Source organism: Cebus imitator, unplaced genomic scaffold (assembly GCF_001604975.1).
Source record: "Cebus imitator isolate Cc_AM_T3 unplaced genomic scaffold, Cebus_imitator-1.0 Scaffold532, whole genome shotgun sequence".
NCBI classification, from domain to species: Eukaryota; Metazoa; Chordata; class Mammalia; order Primates; family Cebidae; genus Cebus; species Cebus imitator.
Window position 1 is genome coordinate 1,071,279 of NW_016107847.1, and position 20,258 is coordinate 1,091,536.

Here is a 20,258-nt window from a genome sequence, read left to right on the forward strand (position 1 = left end):
CCCATCCCCAAGACATCTCATTATGTATATGAAAATATTCCAAAATCCAAAAAAATCTGATATCCAAAACACTTCTGGTACCCAGCATTTTGGATAAAAGATACTCAGCCTGTATCTCATTTAGTTATCATAACAACTCTGTGAAGTAATGGATAGCAATTAACAAAACAAACTGAATTTGTACCACTGAATGAGTCTGTTGATCTCGCTGTCTCTGTGTTCTAATCAAAAAATGGAGACAATAATAGAACCTATCTCACAGGGTTGTTTGATACTTTTAATTGGTCTCCCTATTTTCATTCTTCTACTAACCCCTGCCTTTCAGTCCCACTCTGTTCAATTCTCTATATAAGCCACCAAAGTGATCCTTTTAAAACAAAACCAAATTATGTCACTTCTACTACCCCAAATCTCCAATTGCTTTTTATCATATTTGGAATAAAATTCAAAATCTGTACTACAAAACTCTAGATGATATAGCCCCTGGCTTCTCTGCTCACTTGACACCTGTGTATTTGTTCCCTTCACTTTGTATGTTCTTCCTCCAAATACCTGGATGACTCACTCTCTTTCCTTCCATTCAAGTCTCTGCTTAAATGTCACCTTCTCAGATAACCCTTCCCTGATCATTCTTTATTGTCTTATCTTGCCTTTTTTTCCATAGCATTGATCACTAATCGATATTATATTATACTGCTTTCATTTATCAGTTTCTGCCTCTAACACCAAAATATATGATCCATAAGACAAGCGTCTTTGTTTCATCACTGTATCTTCAGCCCTAGCATGGTACCTAGCACATTAAAGGTGTTCAATAAATTGTCAATTAGTGAATGAAATGAAATAATTCAAGTAAAGAGCAGAGCAAAATGCTTGGCAAGCAGAACACATTCAAACAATGCTAGCTATTATAACTGCCAATAGCAGTGTCTCTTATTTTTTAAAAATTCATTAAACATATCATTATTGAATACTACCTCCATGCTGGGCACTGTACTGTATAACTTTATAATATTGATGCTAGGTTGTGGAAAGTTCTGGAAACCATCATTCTTAGCAAACTGACACAAGAACAGAATATCAAACACCGCATGTTCTCACTCACAGGTGGTGTTGAACAATGAGAATACATGGACACAGGGAGGGGAGCATCACACACTGGGATCTGTTGGGGGGGACTAAGGGAGGGACAATAGTGGGTAGGGAGGTTGGGGAGGGATAATATGGGGAGAAATGACAGATATAGGTGACAGGGGCTTGGAGGCAGCAAACCACATTGCCATGTATGTACCTATGCAAAAATCCTGCATGTTCTGCACATGTACCCCAGAATCTAAAGTGCAATAAATATATATATATGTATGTATATATATATATATATATATATATATATATATATATAAACTAGTTAAGAGCCACTGACGTAAGATTATAATTATAATCAATAAAATACCTTCAAAAGGCTTTGGGAATTCTACTCCTTATAGAATTTATGGTTTTCCCTTTAAATTGATTTCGTTAGATCTCATTAGCCTAAGCACAGTACCAGGCCATAGCAGTTGACCACAAAATGTTAACAGTGAGGCATTATAATTTCCTTCTTCAAAATTTTTTCAAGCTGTTAGTTTCTCTTAAATCCAAAAGCCATGAACAATTGAGGAATATCACTAAAGATACTGAGTGGCATTAAATGTATTAAACAATTCAAATATGGTTATACAGAGCTCAAAATAATAAGAGCCATTTGTGACAAACCCCCAGACAACCTCATATTGAATGGGCAAAAGGTGGAAGCATTCCCCTTGAAAATCAGCACAAGGATGCCCTCTCTTACCACTCCTATTCAACATAGTATTGGAAGTCCTGACCAGAGTAATCAGGAATGAGAAAGAAACAAAGGGCATCCAAATAGAACAAGAGGTAGTCAAACTATCTCTGTTTGCAGAAGACATGATTCTACATTTAGAAAACCCCATAGTCTCAACCTAAAAGCTTCTTCAGCTGATAAACAACTTCAGCGAAGTTTCAGGACACAAAATCAAAGGACAAAAATTGCTAGCATTCCTATACACCAATAACAGTCAAACCAAGAGACAAATCAGGAACACAATCCCATTCATGACTGACACAAAAGAGAATAAAGTCTACAAGTACAGCAAACCAGGGAGGTGAAACGTTTCTATAATGAAAACTACAAAACACTGCTCAAAGAAATCAGACATGAGACAAACAAATGGAAAAACATTCCATGCTAATGGATGGGAAGAATCAATATCATTAAAATGGCCATACAGCCAAAGCAATTTACAGATTCAATGCCAGTATTATCAAACTACCAATGACATTCTTCACAGAACTAGAAAAAAAACTATTTTAAAATTCATGTGGAACCAAAAAACAACCTGGATAGCCAAGGCAATCCTAAGCAAAAAGAACAAATCCAGAGGCATCATGCTATGTGACTTCAAACTATACTACAGGGTTACAGTAACCAAAACAACATGGTGCTGGTACAAAAATAGACACACAGACCAATGGAACAGAATAAATAACCCAGAAATAAGGCCACACACCTACAACCATCTGATCTTTGACAAGCTGACAAAAACAAGCAATGGGGAAAAGACTCCCTAGTCAATAAATGGTGCTGGAATAACTGGCTAGTCATATGCAGAAGAGTCATACTGGACCCCTTCCTTATACCATATTCAAATATCAACTGCAGATGCATTAAAGAGTTAAATGTGATACCCAAAACTATAACAATCCTGGAAGACAAACTAGGACATACTATTCTGGATACAGGAACAAGCAAAAACTTCATGACAAAGACACCAACAGCAATTGCTACAAAAGCAAAAATTGACAAAAAGATTTAATTAAACTTAAAAGTTTCTGCACAGCAAAAAAAAAACCTATCATCACAGTAAACAGTTAACCTACAGAATGAGAGAAAATATTCACAAACTATGCATCTGACGAAGATCTAACATCTAGCGCCTATAAGGAACTTAAACAAATTTACAAGGAAAAAAAAACAACCCCATTAAAAAGTGGGCAAAGGACATGAACAGACACTTTTCAAAAGAATACATACGTGTGGCCAAAAAACATATGAAAACAAGCTCAACATCACTGATTAGAGAATGCAAATCAAAACCACAAGGAGATACCATCTCACACCAATCAGAATGGCTATTACTAAAAGTTCAAAAATAACAGATACTGGTGAAGTAGTTGAGAAAAGGGAACACTTACACACTGCTGATGGGAGTGTAAATGAACTCAACCACTGTAGAAAACAGTGTGGCAATTCCTCAAAGAACTACACACAGAAGTACCATTTGACCTAGCAATCCCATTACTGGGTATATACCCAAAGTAAGATCAATCATTCTACCATAAAGACACATGCACACATGTGTTCACTACAGTACTATTCACAATAGCAAAGAAATGGAATCCATCCAAATGTGCATCAATGACAGGTCGAATAAAGACAATGTGGTATATACATACTATGGAATACTATACATCCATAAAAAAGGAATGAGGTCATATATTGTTCAGGAACATGGATGGAGACAGATGCCATTATCCTTAGCAAACTAATGCAAGAACATAAAACCACATACTGCATGTTCTGACTTATAAGTGAGGGAGCTAAGTGACGAGAACACATGAACACAAAGAGGGGAACAACAGACACTGGGGTCTACTTAAGGGTGGAGGATGGAAGGAGGGAGAGGATTAAAAAAAATAACCATTGGGTACTAGGCTTAGTAGCTGTGTGACAAAATAATCTGTACAACGAACCCCCATGACACGAGTTTACTTATATAAGAAACCTACACATGTACCTCAGAACCTAAAAGTTAAAAAAAAAAAAAAAGGCTACATGAAAAGCATCTAAGGTATAATAGAGTCCCTTCCCAGCTATATGTGACCATGTGACCTTATGAAAGCTACTTAGTTTTTCTGTGCTTCTGTTTCCTCATCTGAAAAACACACAAAAAAAATACCCTACATAATAAAAATATTATGAAAATGAAATAAAACAAAAGCAGTGAAAATTCCAGCCACATACTAAGCACCTTAATGTTTGCTCTCTCCATTCGTGGAATATAAACTGTCAATATATGTATTGAAATATATGTATTTCCATTCATGGAATATAAACTGTCAATGATATGTATTGAAAATGCTTTAAACCTTTGTGAAATGTCTAAAATATCTGGCACACACTTTAGATATTTAAATATCTAATATTTAGATAGTAAAATAATCAGAGAAACAGCAATTTGCCTAAGGCTTTATGTGTCACTAATGAAGTAAAACTAATAGGCACTTTACAAAAGGGGATTAGCGTTTCTTTAAAATTGAAAGTCTCTTAACATTGTCATTATCCCATATGACTCCTAAAAATCTGAGTCACTTTTTACTTATTTGCTCATCAGCTAACAAACATATCTTGAAATAGAACCACATGCCACATACTATTCTAGATGCTAGCAATAAAAAGAAAAAGGTTTGGTCTCTCACCTACTAGGAAGGAATTCAAGGGCTCTTTAAATGGTTATTTGTAAGGGTTATGGAAACTTTAAGGAGGAAACCAATTATTTGATAAAAGACTTTATAGCAGTTCTGTTCAATAGAAGTTTCTGCAGTGATAAAAATTTTCTTTAATCTGTGCTGTCCAATACAATAGTCACTAGCCACATGTGACTACTGAGCATGTGAAATATACTTATAACTGACAAACTGAGTTTTTTCATTTTATTTTACTTTAAAAGCCACATATAGCTAGTAGTTACTGTATTGAACAGCAGAGCTTTAAAGGATAGGTAATATTTGAGCTAAAGCATTGAATAAGAAAGTAAGAAACTAATAAGGTGAGAGGTAGTACATTCTAAGCAATGGAAAAGAAACAAAGTACACAAAGGTCTCTGAGAATTCCTCAGTGTTTTCAGGGAAGGCTACCTATGTGAAATGTGGAAAGAAGAGAATAATGAGGCTAAAAAGTATAGACATGACCAAAATATGAATGTCCCTGAAAACCAGGCAAAGGCTTTATGCCACAGACAATGAAAAACCATCAAAGACTTTAAAATCAGGGAATATATGACTATATCCATGTATTAGAAAGATAATTTTTACCATAAGATGAGTAATACATTGAAAGAAGAACCCAGAGGTAGGAAGACCAATTATGTGTAATATTATTGCCGTATTCCAAGTTAGATGACGAAGACTTGAACTCACATGACTTGAACTCATAGCAATCACAGTGAGAATGGAGATAAAGAAAAAAATTAAAGAGACATTTCAAAGATAAAATTAGTAGAACTTATAGAACTATGAGATGTGGGCAATAAGAATAAATCCAAATAAAAGTAATAAGGTACTGGCCTGGAAAACCATAAAATCTAGGCAGTTTCCACATTGGCTAAGGAATTAAAGAAAGTTTATAGGCTCCTGCTCAATGTTGTATGTAAGCAAACAATCTAAATATCCAATAAGGTCTTAAGAGTTAAATAAATTATAAAATCAGTTAAGATGGCATACTATATAGTTATTTAAATTATTTTTAAAAGAATATCAATAGCAGGGTAAAATGTTCATGATATGGCATAATGAAGTAACAAGGCTACAAAACAGCATGTATAGCATTATCATGATCTCATTATATGCCCTGGTAGATTTTTTTAATTGAAAGAAATTAATAGTGGCTTACTTGGAGAGTCTGGTAATAGGCCATTGTAATTTCTTGAATATTTTTTTCTTATTGTCTAATTATACCACAAGTATAGGAGTCTTTTATTTACAAAAATAAACTTTTGCTTTAACACAATGCACCTTAAAGCACTGGGGTCTATGATGAATCTATTGATGTTTCCAACTGTGTTACAAACTGTGGGAAGTGACCAGACCAGACTCCAAGTCTCCCATTTATGGGAGACTAAATTCACAGCAAATTAAATAAGGTAGTTTTTCCCTTTAGGAATGTCTACCTGAATTATAAAGTATAAAATGGATTATTTCCCATTTATTTATAATGTCTTAACCTGTATGACTTATGTCTATATACTTGCAATTAAAAGTCAGAATTCAGTATAAATATATACAGATGGTCCCAGACATACAATGGCTCAACTTATGATTTTTTGATTTTATGATGGTGGGAAAACAATATGTATTCAGGAGAAACTATACTTCAAATTTTGAATCTTTATCTTTTCCTGGGCTGGTGACATGTATGCAGTATGACACTCTCTGGTGATGCAGGGCAGCCCCAGAAAGTCAGTACCCAGCTACTGAGTTATGAGGGTAAACAACACATATTCTTTAGTACAGTGTTGCCAGCACTTTTTGGATATGATTTTTCCCAACTGTAGGCTAATGCATGTGTTCAGAGTATGTCTAATGTAGGTCAGATGTGACGTTTGGTAGGTTAGGTGTATTAGATGCATTTTTGACTTAAAATATTTTCAGCTTAGGATAGATTAATAGAGATATAACTTCATCATAAATTGAGATGCATCTGTATCTTATTCTGTCTAGTCATGCAAAAAAGAGATTGATTCTGTTCATACTCAATTTCAATTACTCAGGTTCATTTGATATAGAGCAGACACTACATGCTGAAGAAGCAGCTCAGCAAACATTAATCTTTTTTATATGTATATGCCAGTCCCTTTTTGCACTTAAGAAAACCTGGCTTTCCAAGTTCTAAAGCTATATATATGAAGAAATCCTGATCTAGTAAAGATAAGCCTACCACAAAGGTATAAGACTATGGTAAATGCTCAGACATCCTGGATGTGAATAAAATACAAATTAATAAGCAATGTAATAACTCCCCTCACTAAACAGAAAATTAATAGAATTTTTTGGCTATAATTTAATCACTTTGCTATAAGATAGGCTGTACTTGTCTTAAGAAACCACATGTATATTAAAAATACAATCTTATACCAACATTTCTGGCCATATGACAGAATCTTATTCTGCTCATTTTACAGGAGAAAATAAAGGCCTGAGATTAAAAGCATTTTTCCATTTAGATGTTTGATTTTCTTAGCTAAAATTAGTTATATATCTTATTTCTATGTTTGCTATTAAAGCACACTGGCAGAAAGGCAGTCTTTTCCCTGGGACACTTGTAAACAATAAACAAGTCTAAGTAGCAACAATTGTTCAATCAATAAATATAACAAAATTGACAGAGATCAATCTGGCCCTAGTCCCAGATCTGCTTCTGTCTCACTGTTTGACCTCTCCTGGCTTGAAATCTAGTGTTCTTCTCTGACAAGATTACAGTTCTTAAATTAAAATATGTTTTTTGCAAAAGATAAAAAAAGAGAATATATTTTAGCATACCAGTTGGTGAGTCTTTGAAAACATCATCTAGCTCAAAAACCCAAAATTGCCTTAGATGTTTTGGCTAACTACACATACTATACAGTGGGCAAGAGTCACCAAAATAATCACTCCATAAACAGAAAGAATTTTGAATTCTGCAACAGCAATTAGCAACCATCTTACTATGTTTCTGTGATCTGATGTCCATTTCCATGGAAACAGAAAAAAAAAGTGAGAGGCAGCCAAGAGAAGAGATGTCAGAACTTGTCAGGTTCAGTAGTTGGGGCCGAATGCTGAAAAAAAAATACCTTTTTTTTTTTTTTTTTTTTGAGACAGAGTTTCACTGACTTCTGGCACATAATCGATTCTCGAGCTAGGCAGTGTTAGCTTGCTTGGAGAAGCATAAAGCTAAAGAACAGGCTTCGGGTTGTTTTGGTGGTGGTGTTTTTTTTTTAAGGCTTAGATTAAGAGCTAAGGAGATACAAATTAAAAGGGAGTTTCTAGATTTCTAAAACACGAGAATGCAATAAAAATTGTTTTAAATGTCACAAAGTGAATAGAAGAATTTCTTGCTATGATAGGGGAAAATGTGGGTCTACCACAGAGCACTGTCTGGAATGCATAGCAACCGGGTAGAGGTACGGAAAAGAAGGCACAGGAATCAGCACGTATAAAGGCCCTCAGACAAGAGAATGTATGGCCCTTTTAAGACACTGCCGGAACACAAGAGCACTTAATATGGGGTGAGAGGTTATCACACAAGGGTTTCCCAAAGGAGTAAGATCTAAGCTAAGACATGGAGGATGAGGGAGTTGTTTTAAAAAAAGGGCATTCCAGCAAGACAGGAAAGCAGGAGGGAAGGCCCAGAAGCAAGAGAAAGCAAAATGAATTCAGGAACAGCAAACTGCTTAAGACAGCTGAACCAGAGAGGGCCTTTTTCCTACATTAGATTTTGAACTTTTGTCCAAAAAACAAGGTGCCACAAAAGGGTATAAATCAGGAAAGTAACTTGATGAGATCTGAATTTTAGAAAGCTTCGTCAGAATATCTCAGATTATATAGGAATATAGGTATGGAGTCTGTTACAGCTTTCCTAGAAAACAGAAAATGGTGGACATTGTAGGAAAGGATAGCAGCAGAAATTGGAGAAATGAACACCATAGATACAAGCAGTAGTTAAGAAAGATGAGTCAAGGATGACATTCAGGATTTTAGCCTGAGCAGCTAGATGGTTGGTAGTACCAATCGATAAAGTCTCTTTCACAAGCAAAGAAGGAAGACTTTCAGGTATATCAGTGATGAATTCTAATGTAGACTTTAGGACTCTGAGGTATCCCTAGGATAGTCAAATAGAGGTTTCCATTAGGCATTGCCCAGAATGAGCACAAAATCAGAAAATGTTTCTAGAGATGAATTGCAGAGGTTTTAGACTCTGTTCATATGTTGGCTGCACCATTTACTAATTACAGTCATGCGCCACAGAAGGAAGTTTGGTCAATAATTGGTCACATAGACAATGGTCCCATAAGATTACAATGGAGCCAAAAAATTTCTATCACCTAGTGACACCATAGCTGTGGTAAAGTCATAACTGTCTTAACGTCATCGCTCAACAAAATAACTCACATTTGTGGTTATCCTGGTGTAAACCAACCTACTGCACTGCCGGTCTTGTAAAAGTATAGCATATACAATCAGGTACAATACATAATACTGGATAATGATAATAAAGGACTATTCATTGGTTTATGTATTTACTATAGTATGCTTTTTATCATTACTATAGAGTGTATTCCCTCCCTTATTAAAAAAAACAAAGTTACTTGCCAAATACTCAGGCAGGTCCTTAAAAAGTATTCCAAAAGAAGGCATTGTTATCAAAGGAAATGACAATTTCATGGATGTTACCGTCCCTGAAGACCTTTCAGTGGAACAAGATGTGGAGGTGGAAGATAATGATACTGATAATCCTGACCCGGTAGGCCTATCCTATTATGAGTGTTTGTGTCTAAGTTTTTGACCAAAAAAAATGCAAAGTAAAAGAAAAATTTTTTAAATAGAAAAAAAAAAACTTACAGAAAAAAAGGATGTAAAGAAAGAAAAGATTTCCATGCAGATGGAAAATGTGTTTGGAGTAAACTAAATGTCATGAGTCTAAAAGATTTTTACAAATTAAAAGGTTTATAAAGTAATAAAGTTACAGCAAGCTAAGGTAGATTTATAATTGGGAGAAAGAAAATTGTTTTTTATAAATTTAGTGTAGCCTAAGTGTACAATGTTTATAAAGTCTATTGTACAGCACTGGTACAGCAGTACACTACCATTATAGTGTACAGCAATGGTACAGTAGTGTGCAGTAGTATACAATGTTTATAAAGTCCACAGTAGTGTACAGCAATGATACAGTAATGTACAATGTATACAACATTTATAAAGTTTACAGCAGTGTACAGCAGTGGTATAGTAGTGTACAATGTATACAATGTTTATAAAGTCTACAGCAGTGTACAACAGTGGTATAGTAGTGTACTGTAGTGTCCTCAGCAATTGCATTCAGTCACCACTCACTTACTGACTCACCCACAGCTACTTCCAGTCCTGCAAGTTCCGCTCATGGTAAGTACCCTACACAGGGGTACTATTTTTCATATTTCATACTGTATTTTATTGTATCTTTTCTATGTTTAGATGTGTTCAGATACACAAATATTTACCATTGTGTTACAATTGCCTATAGTATTCAGTACAATAACATGCTGTTCAAGTTTGCATGCTAGAAGCAATAGGCTATGTCACACATAGCCTGAGTGTAAAGTAGGCTACACTGTCTAGTATAAGTACACTATCTTTGAATAAGTACACTCTATGATGTTCACATAATGACAAAATTGCCTATGGACAAATTTCTCAGAACATATCCACAATGTTAAGTGAAACATGGCTGTACATGACCTTAGGTTATTTAGTTTCTAAGCCTATAAAAGTGAGATAATTATGCCTATGTTAAGGACTGATTTTTTTTTTTTTTTTTTGAGACAAAGTTTCGCTCTTGTTGCCCAGGCTAGAGTGCAATGGTGCGATCTCGGCTCACCACAACCTCTGCCTCCCGGGTTCAAGCGATTCTCCTGCCTCAGCCTCCCGAATAGCTGGAACTACAGGCACCGCCACCATACCCAGCTAATTTTGCATTTTTAGTAGAAGCGGGGTTTCTCCATGTTGATCAGGCTGGTCTCGAACTCCCGACCTCAGGTGATCCACCTGCCTCCACCTCCCAAAGTGCTGGGATTACAGGCAAGAGTCACCACACTGGGCAGAGGACTGATATTTAAGAAATGGGCAGAGAAAAGGGAAATTATAAAGCAGAATCAGAAGGAGAGGATAATAGGTAGACACCACAAGAGAATGTAGTATTAGGGAAACTTTAAGATTGGTAAATCAAATACTATAAAGAGATTTATTAAAATAAGAATTGAAAAGTATATATAGGAATTTTTAAAGGCATCTCTGGTAGACCAACCCTGACTAAAGCATGGTAGAGGCGAATAAAGACAGAAGTAGATGGTAGAGGAGGGAGTGAGAGACTGATTGAGTAAATTCTTTCAAAGAGTTTGGCTTAAGTGAGAAGAAAGTTTAGGCTGATATCTAGTGGAAGTCATAGAGTCAAGATAGTGTTACTTATTTCTGGTTTGTTGTTTTCTAAAACTGGGAATAACTTACACATCATAAGTTAAGATGACTTCAGCTGCAAGTAACGGAAAACTATGCTTAAACATTAGGGCATTTATTGTCTATCTTTTTTAAAAGTCTGAAGGTAGACAATTTCTGGGGCTTTTTATTTGTGATACAGTGTGGATGTTTATCGCTTCCAAATCTCATGCTGAAATGTGATTCCCAATGTTGGAAGTGAGGCCCGATAGGAAGTGAATGGATCACGCAAGAGGTTCCCTCATGAATGGCTTAGCACCATCCCCTTGGTGACAAGTGGGTTCTTGCTCAGTTAGTTCATGCAAGATCCGGTTGTTTAGAAGAATCTAGAACCTCCTGCCTGTCTCTATTCCTCCTGCTCTTACCATGTACTGTGTCTGCTCCCTACCTCCACCTTTCGCCATTACTGTAAGTTTCCTGAGGCCCCCACCAGAAGCAGATGCTGGCACCATGCTTCTTTGTATGCCCTGCAGAACCATCAGCCAGTTAAACCTCTTTGCTATAGAAATTACCCAGTTTCGGGTATTCCTTCATAGTAATGCAAAAACACTGTTTGTTTTTTCAAAGTCTCAGAGAAGTTATCAAAGTCCAAGGCTTTGGTCTTTCTAGCTTCTTGTTCTGCCACAAAATGGCTACCACTGCCAGGCTGATCATGTCTTTATATTCCCAACAAATAAAGAGGAAGAACAAAACCTGCCTCTCTATTAGGAAGCAAAACATCTTACATAGAGGCTTTCCCATCTGACTTTTCCTTCCATCTCATTGGTTAGAACTGGTTCACATAGCCACACTTAGCTCTAAGAGCAGCTATCTTCTGACTTTACAGACCTCCTTTTAATCAGTAAAGAGACAGAGGCTGGAAATAACTTCTACATAGCCAATCAGTATTGTCTTCCACATGCATGTTTAAATGCTGATGAGAAAGAGTTAGTAAAGACTAAGAACCAGATACAGAAGGGAAGAAGGCAAGAATGAATTCAGATACAGATATGTTTTTAAGAAGGCTGGCTGGGAATTGAGAAAGTTTGCATCATATACATTTAATTGTCTTTGTGAAGCAGAAAATGGAATCATGCATTAAAAGTGAAGGGAGAGGCCAGGAACGGTGGCTCACACCTATAATCCCAGCACGTTGGGAGGCCAAGGCGGGCGGATCACGAGGTCATGAGTTCAAGACCAGCCTGGTCAACATGGTGAAACCCCGTCTCTACTAAAAATATAAAAATTAGCTAGGCATGGTGGCAAGCACCTGTAATCCCAGCTACTTGGGAGGCTAAAGGAGGAGAATTGTTTGAACCTGGGAGGCAGAAGCTGAGTGAGACAAGATCACATCATTGCACTCCAGCCTGGGTGACAGGGCAAGACCCTGTCTCAAAAAAAAAAAGTGAAGGGAGAGGTAGAAGGACAAAAGTCTTCAGAATAACAAAGCAGATTTTAAATAGTTCATACGGAAAATAAAAGAGAGGACTACCTAGAATAACAGGTTTCTAAGCAAGAGAAAGAAAAAAAAGAAGAAAAATTTCCTAGGGATTGTTGGGCATGGCTGGAAATCATTAACTCATAGTGTAATCCACATGCCACTTACAAGGACATCTCTAGCAGCACCCAGCAGCCTGAGAGTAAGAATAGAGAAAATAGGATGTTGAATCCATTCTAAACTGGAGTTTATGGTTTAAAGGAAAAGGAATATACCAATGGGTTTGCAGCACAATGGAAAGGAAAAAAAACAAAGGAGTTCAAATTATCAGCCAGCCAGTGACATAATATGCCATATATAACCATGTTAGTTAGGAAAGAAATGAAAGGTATAAAAAGAGTGAAATAGTCAAGGAATCTGACATATATTGGCCTTAATGAAAGAACTAAAAGGATGAAAAACTATGGTAAGATACTTAAGATGAGTAATTTAAGGGGATAAAATTCATGGTAGGCCATGAGAGTGGAGGTCAAAGGCACTCAAATTGAGAAAGGGATGAAATTGAAAGGCTAGTGAAACCAACTCAGTAGTGCCATAGACAGTTTTTGGGTTTTGTTGTTGTGGTGGTGGTGGTTAATAAACATAGAAATTGACCCTTCTGATCTTAAAGCTTAAAACTGACATTTGTCTTATCTTAGTTCCTTTCTCAGGAAATGATCCTCAGGAGGATCGCTTTTGACACAAAATGTATTAAAATGTATCACTGATATCAAAATGTATCATTTTTGATACAGAAAGTATCAAAGAACTGAAACTCACCAGATCACCACATCCAGACAAGGAGATGGCAGTCCACAGGACCTAGAACAGAACGCTGGTGTTTTGATAACACTGGAATGTTAAAGTTTATTGTCTATGTGAACTCTCAAGTTATCCAAGATGGCAGGTAGGACTAGAGGAATAGGAAGTGCCAAGGTCTTTAACAAGTGAGAAAAAAAGTGACCAGAGAAGAGAAAGAGAGAACAATTATACTTTTAAAACTATAACTATCAGAAAGAATATAAGTATGAAGATCCTCAGTGAGGGATACTGTTCTCTCAATACCCAAGAGGCATCCTTCTACAGGGGACCCCTAGAATATCCATCAGTGGGACAGGAAGGAGGCAAAATCCTGCCCCTGTCTCCCTTGGACCTGGCTAGATACCGCTTTTACCATACACGGAGTCACCCTCCTGCCCTGACAGCTAGCAAGAGGCTAAGACTCACAGAACCAACACACCCCTCTATCAGCAGAAAGCAGTTACAGAAGACTGACCTTTGTTCATGTTTCCCCAAAGACGTTTGGGCTCTTGAGGGGTAGTTAGATGGGTATAAGTGGGGCAGGAGAGGGCTCCTCTCCCCCACCCATTAGTAACAACAGGTGATGACTGGACAATTATCACACTGTCTCTCTAAAAATGATAATTCAGTAGCCGTGCTGGGAGAGACAATCTCCTGCTGATCCACAGCTGTTACAGCGTTAATGAAATGCAGGCACCAGGGAGAAGCAAAAAGGGCTTCCAATAAAATCTCAGGTATTGGGCAATTGAGCCCAGGCATGCACATTGATATGGCCTGGCTCTGTGTCCCCACCCAAATCTCATCTTGTAGCTCCCATAATTTCCACGTGTTGTGGGAGAAACCCTGTGAGAGATAACTGAATCATGGGAATGGGTCTTTCCCATGCCATGCCGTTCTCAAGATAGTGAATAAGTCTCACAAGATCTGACGGTTTAAAAAATAGGAGTTTCCCTGCAAAAGCTCTCTCTTTGCCTGTCGCCATCAATGTAAGAGGTGACTTGCTCCTCCTTGCTGTCTGACATTATTGTGAGACCTCCCAACCCACATGGAACTGTAGGTCCACTGAACCTCTTTTTCTTCTCAGTCTTGATTTGTCTTTATCAGCAGCATGAAAACGGACTAATACACACATTAAGAGACAAAATGGTGGATATGACATTTCTGGGGCGCTCCACCAGAGAAGGGAAGAAAACCTCAGACAGGCATGTGTACAACTTCCCAAACATTCCCAAGAGTAAGAAGGGCACTGTACATGCAGGCAGCCCACTCTAAGGGAAGAATCATGGGAATGGGGCACAGGATGCCAATTTATAAAGTCTTAAGATCATGGTTAAACAAGACACTTATTCTTCAAGCTGCCCCCTTGGATCTCTTCCAAATGTACTTTCCTTCTGCTCTAGAGCTTTTTAATAAATTTCTACTCTCATAAAAAGAAGGTAAGTATTGGAGTAAAAGCTGTCCTAGGAAATAAGAAATATGCCAAATTTTACCCTAAATCTCTAGTAGACAGTGAGTCAAAAAATAAGCTCCACTTAAGGGGACTTCATTAAAAGCACTGTCTTCAGGGAATCACAATTTATAGTTAAAGATATTAAGGAGAATTTATGTAATATAAAATTGGGCACCAGAAGCACCAAACAAAAATTGGGGAAGAAAAGGAAGAAATATTTAGGTTTAGGAGAAAAGAAGTCCTAAACAGCATAAAGATGAAAATTTTTCTTTTTAAAGACCAGAGAGGCTTATATTTGGGCACTTAGCAAGAGTAACAGGAATATGGGATATAACAGAATTAGTAGATCTCAAGGTATTTTGTTAAAAACTGTCCTAGTAGCCTCTCTGGCTGAAGAATATTACACTCAAAACCAATTGTACTTTCAAGGAATTCTTATTCTGAGTTTTAATAACTAGAAAATTTTAGTAGCAATATGTCATACCTACTAGGTTAATACCTAATTTAGCTTTATACATACATTTGCTTTGGAAACCAGTATTATTCACATTATTGCTGTATAGTAAAGAATTTAACCTTGCCCCAAAAAGCCCTAAGATAATTTGCATTTGACCTCAGCTTCTAGGATGTAATCTCTAAGGTCTCTCTTCATAGGCCTTGAGCTAGCCATGTAGTAATAATATGATTTAGAGTGGGGGCTTTGGGTCATGCCTAGAGAAACAGGAGACCAAAGACTGAAATCAGCCATATGGACAATTAATCAGGTCCACATCACAGAGCCCCAGTAAAAACTCTGAACATCAAGGCTCACATGAGCTTCCCTGGTTGGAAATGCTGCACCCATATTGTCACACATCAATGCCAGGAAACTAACACACTGATTCTGAGGGTAAAAGACAACAGAAGCTCAGCATTTGGTAACTCCCCAGACTCCACCCTATGTTTTTCTTCCCTTGGCTGATTTTAATATGTATTCTTTTCCTGTAATAAATCATAAATGTGAGTATAACAGCTTTCAGTGAGTTCTTTAAGTCCTCCTAACAAATTATTGAACCTAAGGGTGATCTTGGGAACCCCTAAGCTTGCAGTCAATGTCAGAAGTGAGGGCAATCTCATGGGGACTATACTCTTTAACTCCATTATTTGACCTAAACTCTTCACATATTATGAAGGGTTCTCTCTAATGTTCACAGGGAATAAAAATGATTTGAAAAGAATCCAATACTTCATGTTAGCTGAAACTATTACTAAATAGTAACTAGTCTACAGAACTACTAATGGCCATCTGCTTCCACAAATCCCTCAGAACAGTGTAGAATCGACAATTAACCTCTAAGAAAAGCACTGCTGAGTTTTAAACTAGATAACACAGACACTTACTATGTCGCTGAGGCAGAAAGTTATTTATTTACATTTACTGAATAATAGTTTGTTCTGGGTAACTGGGAAATGCCATTTACCTCAGTGAAATGTGAGTAAGTCCTAATAATGAATACTGTATAACAATTTTAATTCAATTTTTAAATTTTATCTTATTTTTAATTGACAAAGAATAACTGTACAGTGTATTTACAGGTGCAATGTGATGTTTGGATATATGTTGACACTGTGGGATGATAAAATCAAGCTAATTAACATACCCATCACGTCACATACTTTTTAAAATTTTTTTATGGTAAAAACATTTACCATAAAATCATACAGTTATTATACTTAATAAATAAATTCTATAACTGCAATTATTGACATCACAACATAGAAGAGTATCAAATTTCTCAGTGCCAAAATCTACTAAAAAGACTTTATAACAGACTTCCATGTAAAGGATAAACTGCACCAAAATATATTTCAGATTAAAGATATTTACAGAGATATTCTCTCACAAATGCCTTACAAAGTACAAAGTATAAAATATAAAACTTGTAGCTGCATGAGAACATGGGAAACAAAGGAGTATTCTTAATATTTTGTCAATTAGCATTTCAGGGATGGCATTAAAAAGAATAGCTCCAATCTTTGAAGTAAAAAATTAAAACTTCAGTTGTACAGTTTAGTTAAAAGATGAGCCTAGAGAATCAGAGTGATTACAAGTAGGACCCTGCCCAAGTTATTTAACTTCATTGTGCCTCAGTTTCAACATCTGCAAAAATAATAATAATAGTAGTACATTATACAAAATTGTGTGATTTAAATGTGAATGCAGATAAAACAGTATAAGGTTTAACAGATAATAAATACCTAATAATAGGTAGCTATTTTAAGTAGAATATAATTGTCTAGGGATAATACATCAATTCAACCTATTTAACTTGATGTTTTCTGCATTCAGATAACTAATACAAGTACTGATCGACTTACGACCTATGTAACTTACGACCATTCGACTTTACGACCACAATCACTAGCCACGACTGCTCTGCGTCTGGCAGCGCAAACGTTGCCCAGCTGGGCGTACAGCAGTGCGGACCAGCTTCCGGCAGCACTACCATCTCCGCGTGCACCATTTCAACTGTTATCCCAGACTCGGTATGGCAATTTGTGTTTTGTGTCTTGGATATTTTTCATCAAACCCCTCCCAAGATGTCTACCAAGAGGAAATTGTCTTTGTCTATGCCTCAGCCTGCCAAGAAGGAAAGAAAGGCCATCGATCTCGACACGAAAATGAAGGTAGTTAAGCAGTACGAAGGAGGAAAGAAAGTGAATGTGATCGCACGTGATACGAAGTTATCACACTCGACTGTGTCGACAATTTTGAAAGATAAAGAAAGAATTCATGAAGCTGTGAAAGGTTCTGCACCCATGTGATCAACAGTTATAACAAAGCAACGAAGTGGGCCCATCCACGAAATGGAGAAATTGCTATATATTTGGATGGAAGATCAAATTCAAAAACGGACACCATTAAGTCTTTTTACTGTGCAGATGAAGGCGAGAAGTCTGTTTCAGACTCTGAAGGAGCGTGCTGGAGAAGATTACAGTCAAGAATTTGTAGCAAGCACTGGCTGGTTCCAGAGATTCAAAAAAAGATTAAAGAAAAGTGTTCGAGTGACTGGAGAAGCAGCAAGTGCGGATGAGGAAGGAGCACGTAAGTTTGTTGATAGTCTGGATGAATTAATTACAGATGAGGGATATCTAACAACAGATTTTCAATGTTGATGAAACTGGATTATTTTGGAAATGGATGCCAGCATGCACTTATATTCACAAAGAGGCCAAAAGCATGCTGGGATTTAAAGCATTTAAGGATAGGCTAACTCTGCTGCTTGGCGGGAACATCGCAGGGTTTAAGCTGAAGCCGTTCTTAATTTATCACTCAGACAACCCGCGTGCGTTCAAGAATGTTAACAAGCACACACTGCCCGTCTACTTTCGTCCTCAACGTAAAGCATGGATGACACAAGGATTGTTTGAAGACTGGTTTATGAACTGTTTTATTCCTCAAGTTCGAGAATATTGTTTGGAGAAAGATATTCCTTTCAAGATTTTATTGCTACTCGATAACGTGCCTGGACACCCACCACATCTAGGCGATCTCCATCCAGATGTAAAATTTGTTTTTCTTCCACCAAACACGACTCTACTCATCCAGTCTATGGACCAAGGTTCGATTGCTGCATTAAAGGCCAACTATCTCCGAACCACCTTCGCTCAAGCAATATCCGCTATAGATGCTGACTCAGAACTAACATTGCGAGATTTTTGGAAACACTACAACATTTTGATGTGTATCAAGAATATCGCTACCGCCTGGGAGGCTGTGATGACAAAGTGCACGAATGGCATCTGGAAAAATTGTGTTAAGCGCTATGTTAATGATTTTGACGGATTTGACAGTGAACATGAACTTGAAATGATTCAGGAAAAAATAGTAAAACTCACTAAAGACCTTTGTTTGGAGTGTGAAATGGAAGATGTCAAAGAGTTGCTAAACAAAGAATCCAGAGAACTTACAAATGAGGAGCTAATCGAACTGGAAGAAGAAAGAGTGGTGGAAGAAGAAAGAAGAGAAGCAGAGAAAGAAGAGGAGGAGCCAGAAAGAAAGTTCACCACTAAGGGATTATCAGACGGTTTATCTTTACTGAATAAACTTCTTATACATTTCAAAGCAATTGACCCAAACATCGAACGATTTGCAAGGATTGAACGGATGGTGCATGATGTGTTTCGTCCGTATCATGAAATTTATAAAGAAAAAAAGAAACATACAATTCAGACAAAGCTCACCATGTTTATGAAAACATCAACTCCAGTAACCCCAACTGCTGCCTCAAATAACGACATCAACGATCCGCAGCCGAGCATCAGCGGCCAATAAAATGTTTCGTACATGTTTATATATTTTGATATGTTTTGCAATTGGGAAAATGTTTCCTATGGTATTTTTTACACCTGTATTTTGTACTTTTGTATGCACCTGTATTTTGTAATTTTGTATGTTTTGCAAATATTAAACCAGTTGTACTGGTAATGCAGTGTTTTACTTAGACCTGACGAATGTAAAAATAAGAAACAAAATGGTGTAGAGATGATACAAATGGCAAAAATGAACAAAGAAAATTATGATATATAACAATAATGAAAGAAAATTATGATAAAATATGACAAAGATTTTTATAACATCATTTCACAGTACTGTACATATAGCCTACTCAACTTACGACCAAATCATGTTACGACCGGTCTGTTGGAACCAATCGTGGTCGTAAGTCAAGCACTGGCTGTACACCACATTTAGATGTTACCAAAATAAACTAACTATAAAGGTCTAATATATTTGTTTCTACAGGCATATAGACTTACAATAAAAACAAAACAAAAAAAATTTTTAAAGATGGTTAAGTCACTATGGTCTGGGCACAGTGGCTCACACCTGTAATCCCAGCACTTTGGGAGGCCAAGGTAGGTGGATTACTTGAGTTCAGGAGTTCAAGACTAGCCTGACCAACGTGGCAAAACCCCATTTCTACTAAACATACAAAAATTAGCCGGGCATGGTGGCATGCACCTGTAGTCCCAGCTACTTGGGAGGCTGAGGCAGAAGAATCGCTTGAACCTGGGAGGCAAAGGTTGTAGTGAGCTGAGATCGCGCCACTGCACTCCAGCCTGGTGACAAAATGAGACTCCATCTGGGGGGGGGGAGGGGAAGAAAGATGTTTAAGTCACTATGAGTCACTTCTTTTCGTGGACTTTCCATAAACACCAAATTAATAATAATACATAAGTAGTAAACACAGACACATGCCTATGAAGACAAATAGTACAGCATTTTTCAAACTATGAATGATCACATAGCATTGGCTTTAAAAAAAATCAATAAATAAAAGTTCATAGTAGCCAAAAGAATCTACAGGGCAGGTTTTGTGTTTCTATTTATAACAATATCCCTAATATCTAAGTATTGAAAAAATGAACAAAGCCAGAGGGTAGCTTGCCTTAAAAAGGAACAAGGAGACACTGACGGTCTTTGAAATTACTGACAAGGGA

At 36.9% G+C, this 20,258-nt stretch overlaps 1 protein-coding gene across 4 annotated transcripts in view; it reads right to left on the reverse strand.

Moving 5' to 3' along the window:
* NUBPL (nucleotide binding protein like) overlaps window positions 1–20,258 on the reverse strand; it is a 338,633-nt gene that overhangs the window by 211,849 nt on the left and 106,526 nt on the right. The gene's annotated exons all lie outside the window — the stretch shown is intronic.